Below are 7,165 nucleotides of genomic sequence, written 5' to 3'. Positions count from 1 at the left end.
TGTCCTGGAACTCACTCTGTAGACCAGGCTGGCCTCGAACTCAGAAATCCGCCTGCCTCTGCCTCCCAAGAGCTGGGATTAAAGACATGTGCCACCAATGTTCTCTATAAATAAAATAAATCTTTAAAAAAAGAAAAAGAAAAAGAAAGTACCCCACAAACTTGCCTACAGCCTGGCCTGACAGAGGCATTTACTTAATTGAAGGTCCCTCTTCCCAGCTGACTTTAACTTGTGTCAGCCTGACAAACAAAACACAAGCAAACAACAACAACAAAACCCCAAACCAGTCTATTATGTACACATAAAAAATAAACACAAACAAATCTGGGAGTTGTTCGGCTCCCAGCTCAGGGCGGAAGCTTGGGAGCATGTGGCCTGTCTGCCAGCTCTGCTACATGTCCAAACAGCTCACGGCCCCCAAACAGCAAGCACCACAGCTGGATAAGCACATTCAGTCACATGGACCTGTTGAGGATGTGTCCCATTGGAGCTACCACATCGGGTCTGCCAAAGGCGTAAACGCTGTGGAGGGTTTTAGTTTTGTTTGTTCGTGTCTCTTTCTCCTTCTCCCATTAGGTAGTGACAAAGCTGAAGCTTAGCTAGCGACTCTGGAACCACCAAATCAAAACTGGAGATGGGCAGCTGTCCAAAGGCAGCACCAGGGAGCCTCGGGGCTGTTCCCACCGTGGCACTGAAGAGCGTAGGCTGAGGCTGGATAATGACCGAGTCCACTTGACTCACTTCTTATATAAAAAGTGCTCTGGAAACCCCTGGAGGTTTTATGTCTGTAAACTGTGCGTATGTGTGTCTTTTGTTTGAGACAGTGTTTTAATTACTTTCTTTGCTGTGATAAAATATCTGGACAAAAGCAAGTTAAGGCTCCCAGTTCAAAGGTACAGTTCATCACGGTAGAAGCCACAGTAGCCTAGCTGACCCCTGTCACGCATGCTCAGAGGCTTGTCTCCCAGGTGACCCTATCAGTCAAGCTAACCGTTCCACGGGTCCCTGAGGCATAATCCCAGTCCTCTGCTGATGCTGGGATAACTGGTGTCACCGCCACACCTCGCTTTGCTGGTGGACTTTGGTCATCCCACGTTAAGCCCATTTTCCTCAGCAGTCACTGAGGAAACCATGGCCTCTTGGAAGGAACAAGTGCCTGACTAGGTGCACCTTGCCACACCCTGATGGATCAAAGGACAAATCCACCTGCAGCCATAAGAGTGGAGACAGCAGGGCTGGGCTGTTGGTGGGAAGTAGGCGGCAGAGGCAACGGTACCTTTGAGGACTCGGGGTCTGCTCCTTGGATTACTGGGTTAGACACTCCATCTCCACAACAGCCTGGAAAGGAACAAAGAGGGACACACTGACTGAGGATCACTCCACAAGTGGACAGTTCTAGCTAACAGATACAGGCACTGGGCAAATGGCCAGCAAGTGCTACACCCACTCCAGTAGTGACACGCATGACAGGCCAAAAGCCTGGATGCAGTCCCAAGGCAAAGAGTTTCACGGAAACTTAGTCTCCTGGAACTGTGGCATCCCGTAGCACCTTTGCTCCAATTTTGTCCTTGCAAATGGATCTGTGTGCTTCCTTTCAGTATTGTTTTATTATAGATTCCTCCAAACAATGGCTTGCCAAATACCTAAGCAAAATCAAACTTTGCTTTCTGGCCTTCATCAATGCCCTAAGTAGTCCTTGAGCCAACCATGGGCTTGAAATTCAGTAAGAATGTTGCCTATTCAATGACATTCAGAATCGCCTCTAGTATTGTAAGAGAGATAGTGAAAGAAATCAGGCNTTACTATCTACTACATAGAGTTAGAAATCTCAGAGCAAGCTTAGCAACGTAAGTTTAGAATTCTTATTATAGTTATGTATAGCAGAGTACATTACTTATTAGTAGAAAAGTCCCCCCACACTATCACTTAGAATAAAAGCCAAGTCACTCCCATGTACAGGAATTTACTATGGTTTAGGAAGAAGATTGGGCTGTGGTTTTAGAGTATTGCATTATTCATGAGAAGGTTAGCTAGAACGGAACTCCCTAATTAGAACCATGACTTGGGTGTGAAAGCCCTTGCCCTGGGAATGTAAAGACCTCACACCTGGCTTCTGAGAACATAGCTGACCTTAGATAGAGCTGACTTTGTCTCAGTTGTTTTATTGCCCAGTTCCTGCCAGTCTTTGTGTTTGCAGTCCTCTGTTTTGTGTAAGAGTCATTAAGCATCCAGTAACCTCATTTGTACCTTGCTAACTTCATTTGTACCTTGCAGGATGTGTCTCCCAATTTCCCTATTTTCTGCAGTATAAAACGTTTGATGCTCAATTTGACAAATTACATTCAGATACCACACTCCATTGTGTCCGTATTTGTCACCCCACTTTCGCCGACTCCTTGCCCACCTGTCACCGAACCCGAGTTTTGCCCGTGGATCAGGGACCCAAGTGAGGTCTGTCTGTGACAAGCATGTGCTACTTGAATGTTTATTCATTCATCCTTTCACTTAAATTTCATTTTAGTTTTGAGATAGGGTCTCACATAGCCCGGGCTAGCCTTGTACTTCTGATCCTCCTGTTCTTACTCCCAAAATAATGGGATTACATATATTTTTTCCTTCTTGAAGAAAGTATTTTAGTGGAGCCCACAGTTAAGAGACTTTGAATTGATGCTGGGCAGTGGTGGCGCACGCCTTTAACCCCAGCACTTGGGAGGCAGAGGCAGGTGGATTTCTGAGTTCGAGGCCAGNCTGGTCTACAGAGTGAGNTCCANGACAGCCAGGGCTANACAGAAAAGCCCTGTCTCGAAAAACCAAAAAAAAAAAAAAAAAAATAGAGACTTTAAAATTTAAAAGATATTGGATATTTTAAAGGCATTGAAATTTTAATATGTAAGAATTTGTAAAGACTGTGGGACTTTTTAAGTTATTTAGATCTTGGGGATGAATAAGAAAGTAAGGGTTGTGGCTTAATAGTGATGTATTTATGTGTCAAGTTAACAAGGGGTCAATTGTACAGGCTAGTTTTGTGTTAACTTGACACAGGCTGGAGTTATCACAGAGAAAGGAACCTCCCTTGAGGAAGAGCCTCCGGCCATGAAATCCAGCTGTAAGGCATTTTGTCAATTAGTGATCAAAGAAGGAGGGTCCATTGTGGGTGGTGCTGAAAGGGAAAATTATACAGATTCAAGGCTTGGAAATGTAAAATTAAAAGAGTAAGTTTCAAAAAAGTATGACTCAGGGCTGAACACTGTGAAATACAAGCCTGGCCATAAAGATAAGAAAAAGAATGCAGGAACTGAGCTATCAGGGCTAACTTTAGCCATTTGGCAGGAAGGCGCCTCCCCTAGAGCTATCAGGGCTGACTGACTCCACAGCCATCTGGCAGGAAGACGTCTCCCCTAGTTTACTGCCCCCATAAGAGTCATACATCAACCAGGTGTCCTGCTGCCCCTGATAAACCGCAGGCCCTTAAAATTTCTAAACGTTTTGGTCTGCACGTACTCTTCTGCTAATTTGCTATGTTTAAATGAACCAATCGCATGTAACCGCGCCAATTCTCCCCACACCCCGACCCTCACCCTTTTAAAAAACCCCAGCTTTTGGGTTTCAGGGTCGACTTCCTCTGTCTCCTTCGTGAGATACGAATCGACCCGGAGCTCCGCCAATAAAAGTGCCTCGTGTGGTTACATCAAGAAGGCCTGTCTGGGGCCAGGTGTGGTGGCACACACCTTTAATCCCAGCACTCGGGAGGCAGAGGCAGGCGGATTTCTGAGTGCGAGGCCAGCCTGGTCTACAAAGTGAGTTCCAGGACAGCCAGGGCTACACAGAGAAACCCTGTCTCGAAAAACCAAAAAAAAAAAAAAAAAAAAAAAAAAAAGGCCTGTCTGACGAGTTCCTGGGGCACCCTAACTCCCGTGACCTGAGGACCCGAGGGAGTTCCTCGCAAGGGGGGTCCTACAGTGCCATCCCTGGCCTGGTAGACCTGGGTTCTATAAGAAAGCAAGCTGAGCAAGCCAGGGGCAAGCAAGCCAGTAAGTAACATCTCTCCATGGCATCTCTGCATCAGCTCCTGTTTCCTGACCTGCTTGAGTTCCAGCCCTAACTTCCTTTAGTGATGACCAGCAATGTGGAAGTGTAAGCTGAATAAGCCCTTTCCTACCCAACTTGCTTCTTGTTCATGTTGTTTCATGCAGGAATAGAAACCCTGACTAAGACACCAGCACACCCTGGTACCGACTTCTACAGTCAACATAACAAAACACATGGGCTTCTTAGCTCCAGGTCAGAATATCCTTGCGGGTTCCCAGCTGGAAGCAGATGCTCAGCATGCCCTGAGCAGGCAACATCAGGCTATCGCCAGGTAGCCTCTATCTCTTCCAGCCTATCACAGCCTAGGCTGTCATCTCCCCTCTTTACTGCAGTCACATCCTAACCACAATGACCATGAGCCTCTACACCTTGTCACTGTAGTTTGTTAACCAAACAGTGGTTGTAATGATCCAGTTACAGTCAGTTCTGAGGGTGGGCTGGAGGTCTCGGGGATTTAGAATGCACTCTTCTTCCAGAGGACCCAGATTCAGCCTCCAGCACCCCAGTCTGATGGATGGCTCACGCCACCTGTAACTTCAGTTCCAGGGGATCTGACACCCTCTTCTGGCACCTGCAAATACATGCCATATACACAAACAGAGCCCATGACGAGTGCTGCGCCATCTCTGATGATGGCAAACAGCCACAGTCCTGTGGGTGAGCCGTCAGCAAATGAGTTCGGGCAGGTAAGCATGGGCTGAATTGCAAGTAGAGAAAACCTCTCTCATGCTAAGACATTCTAGTTGCAAACATGTAGATAAGACACCATAGAAAAATATTACACCATTAACTGCAACTTCTGTCTCGCACTTCAACCAACGTTACAATGTAAACTAGTTGTGCAGAATATAAAAACATCCGTCTTTATGATCTTTAATTCTGTGTATGTGTGTGTTTGCATGTGGGTATGTGTAAAAGGTCTTTGCTACTTTGTGAGTTTTTCCTGCCTTTATCCCCCTTCCCATTTCACGCCTTATCCCTAGATAGGAGAGAAAGGAGGTCAGAAGGATCGAGAACTCTGAACCTAATTTCTTCTTTGAGCACAACTACTAACAAACTGCAACACTCCCCACCCAACAACTCTCACTGTCCCCAGTTGAGGCCCTAGTATTTTTATATGTCCTCTGAGAAGTTCCCAGAATTCCAAACGTCACACATTTGTAGAAACAATGTGCAGCTGACAAAATCCTGATCTGTTGGAGCACGAGGCAAATCATAGTCAGCTGCAGAGAAACAACCCCATAGCCCACCCCTGGGATTGAAACAAAAGCATATCCTTATATTTCTGTGTTTTTTAAAGAAATGAAAATTCCAGAATTTTCACTACAGATATGTGCATGTGAACCCGTGTGAAGGCCAATGCCCTGGTTCCCTAAAACTAGGGTTACAGGCAGTCATGAACTGGGAACCAACTTGAGTCCTCCAAAAGACAGTAAGCACTCAAATATTGAATCTACTCTCCAGTCCTTAGGCAGGGCTGATTTTTTTTTTTTTTTTTTAAGACAAGTGTTCCATGTAGCCTAGGCTGACCTTGAACTTTTGATCCCCCGACATTTGAAACTCCTAAGTGCCGAGCTTACCCAAGCATATACATCCAGCTTTAATTAAACTGAGGTGCCTGTCACTATGTAGTCCATCCTGGGTTGTCCTGGAATTCACTATTCTGGGAAATCCTCCAGACTCAGCCGCCCAAGTGCTAGAACAACACTGAGTTTAGAGCTACTCCTGGGGAGGTGGCAGTCCAGGTATATAATACAATGAGTGTCTGTTGCGCAGATCCTTGCATACAGTAAGTGCTCGGATCTTGAGTGTTGAGGTCTCCTGCCTAAGGCTGCACATTCAGTTCCGACTACTGATACTCCAGTCGGCTTTTATTATGCACCCATTTGTTGACTTCATTTACCCTACTTAGGAACATCAGCTTGGTACCATCGAGTATGCTCCTGTTGCAAGAACGCAGCACAGCAGAGGACCAGAGGCCAAACTCCTCCACAGGCGCGGGACTGACACTTCCCTCCGTAGCAGACTGGACCGGAGCCCCACAATCCGAAAGAAACCAGCGATGACGTACCCGCGGAGGCGGAGCGTCTGACATCCCTCACAGGCTCCGCCCAACACCTCCCCGGCAAAACAGAGCAAGGGGGTGCTCCCCCTTCCCGCCCCCGAACCCCAGCCTCGGCCGGCCTCAGGCGGTGACGTCACGGGTTGCCGGGCCGAGCGGCTCCTCATCACGGTATCTGAGGGAAAGCCGTGGGTGCCGGGGTATCTCACGGCGCCGCCTCTCGCTCCGATCCGGAGCAGAAACTTGGACTCACCTTTTCAGTTGCCCCGCAGAAACTTCCGGGGAGGGAGGGCGAAGGAGGGGCTGCGCGCGCATCCCCCGCCGGCCCCCGCCGACGGCGTGCAGACGCGGCCTACTTCCTCTAACACGGGGCATCCGGACGCGCTGTGCCCTGCTGGAAACTCCATTTCCCAGAAGCCCGAGCGACACGCCTGATTAGTCCAGCCCCCTAACTGCTCGCCGTTATTCCGCCTTCTCTGGCGCGGGGGAGGGGGGTTCCTCCTACTGCGCATGTGGTAATCTGACGCCCCTCGTGCTGAAATACGTGACAGCCACCAATCAAAGGTCGTGTTGTCATTTCCAAACTCTCCTTGCTCCTGTGCCCTGTCTGTAATCTCAGTTTTGCCTTCAAGCTGTATCTATGGCAACCCGCTGTCACCCCCACATGGAATTTTCGGGGTGTAGAAGGTGAACGTTGTCCTATAACAGGGTAGTGGCAGGGCCATCCAACCTTGGTGTCACTTAGCCATGACTGTTTCCTCTGTACTTCCTAGAGGGCTCAGTGGGTGGAGACCGCAGGTGGTGGGGTCCTGGAATTTGGCGCGGAGTTACCTGGGTGGGATACATTTGAGAAGTTTCTGGAACCGGAAATTCCTCAGAGGAATTTCTCCCCGTACTCTGAGGGAGCCCTCTTCCTCGTGAGGAGTTGGGTTTCCTTGGGATCCCGGATAGCATATGTTTTCTGGGCTGCCAGCCATGCCGAGGTACGGGGACGAAGCCCAGGCGCCCATGGCC

At 48.3% G+C, this 7,165-nt stretch overlaps 1 protein-coding gene across 3 annotated transcripts in view; it reads right to left on the bottom strand.

Annotated features, from left to right (window-relative positions):
- Positions 1 to 6,516, bottom strand: part of Vrk3 (VRK serine/threonine kinase 3) — a 33,033-nt gene extending 26,517 nt beyond the window's left edge. The window contains exons 1-2 of one of the 3 annotated variants that reach the window (XM_021203459.1): positions 6,405 to 6,516; positions 1,277 to 1,338 (exon numbers count right to left, since the gene is read on the bottom strand). The gene's annotated coding sequence lies outside the window, so the exon portion shown is untranslated. Of the gene's footprint in view, positions 1 to 1,276; positions 1,339 to 6,018; positions 6,091 to 6,160; positions 6,187 to 6,404 lie in introns of those variants that run through there. The other 2 variants (XM_029544486.1, XM_029544490.1) reach the window with 2 other exon arrangements.
- Between the last annotated feature and the right edge of the window lie 649 nt (positions 6,517 to 7,165).

Source organism: Mus pahari, chromosome 1 (assembly GCF_900095145.1).
Source record: "Mus pahari chromosome 1, PAHARI_EIJ_v1.1, whole genome shotgun sequence".
NCBI classification, from domain to species: domain Eukaryota; kingdom Metazoa; phylum Chordata; class Mammalia; order Rodentia; family Muridae; genus Mus; species Mus pahari.
The sequence above is the reverse complement of the archived record's forward strand: the minus strand, read 5'-3'. Positions and strand labels throughout refer to the sequence as shown.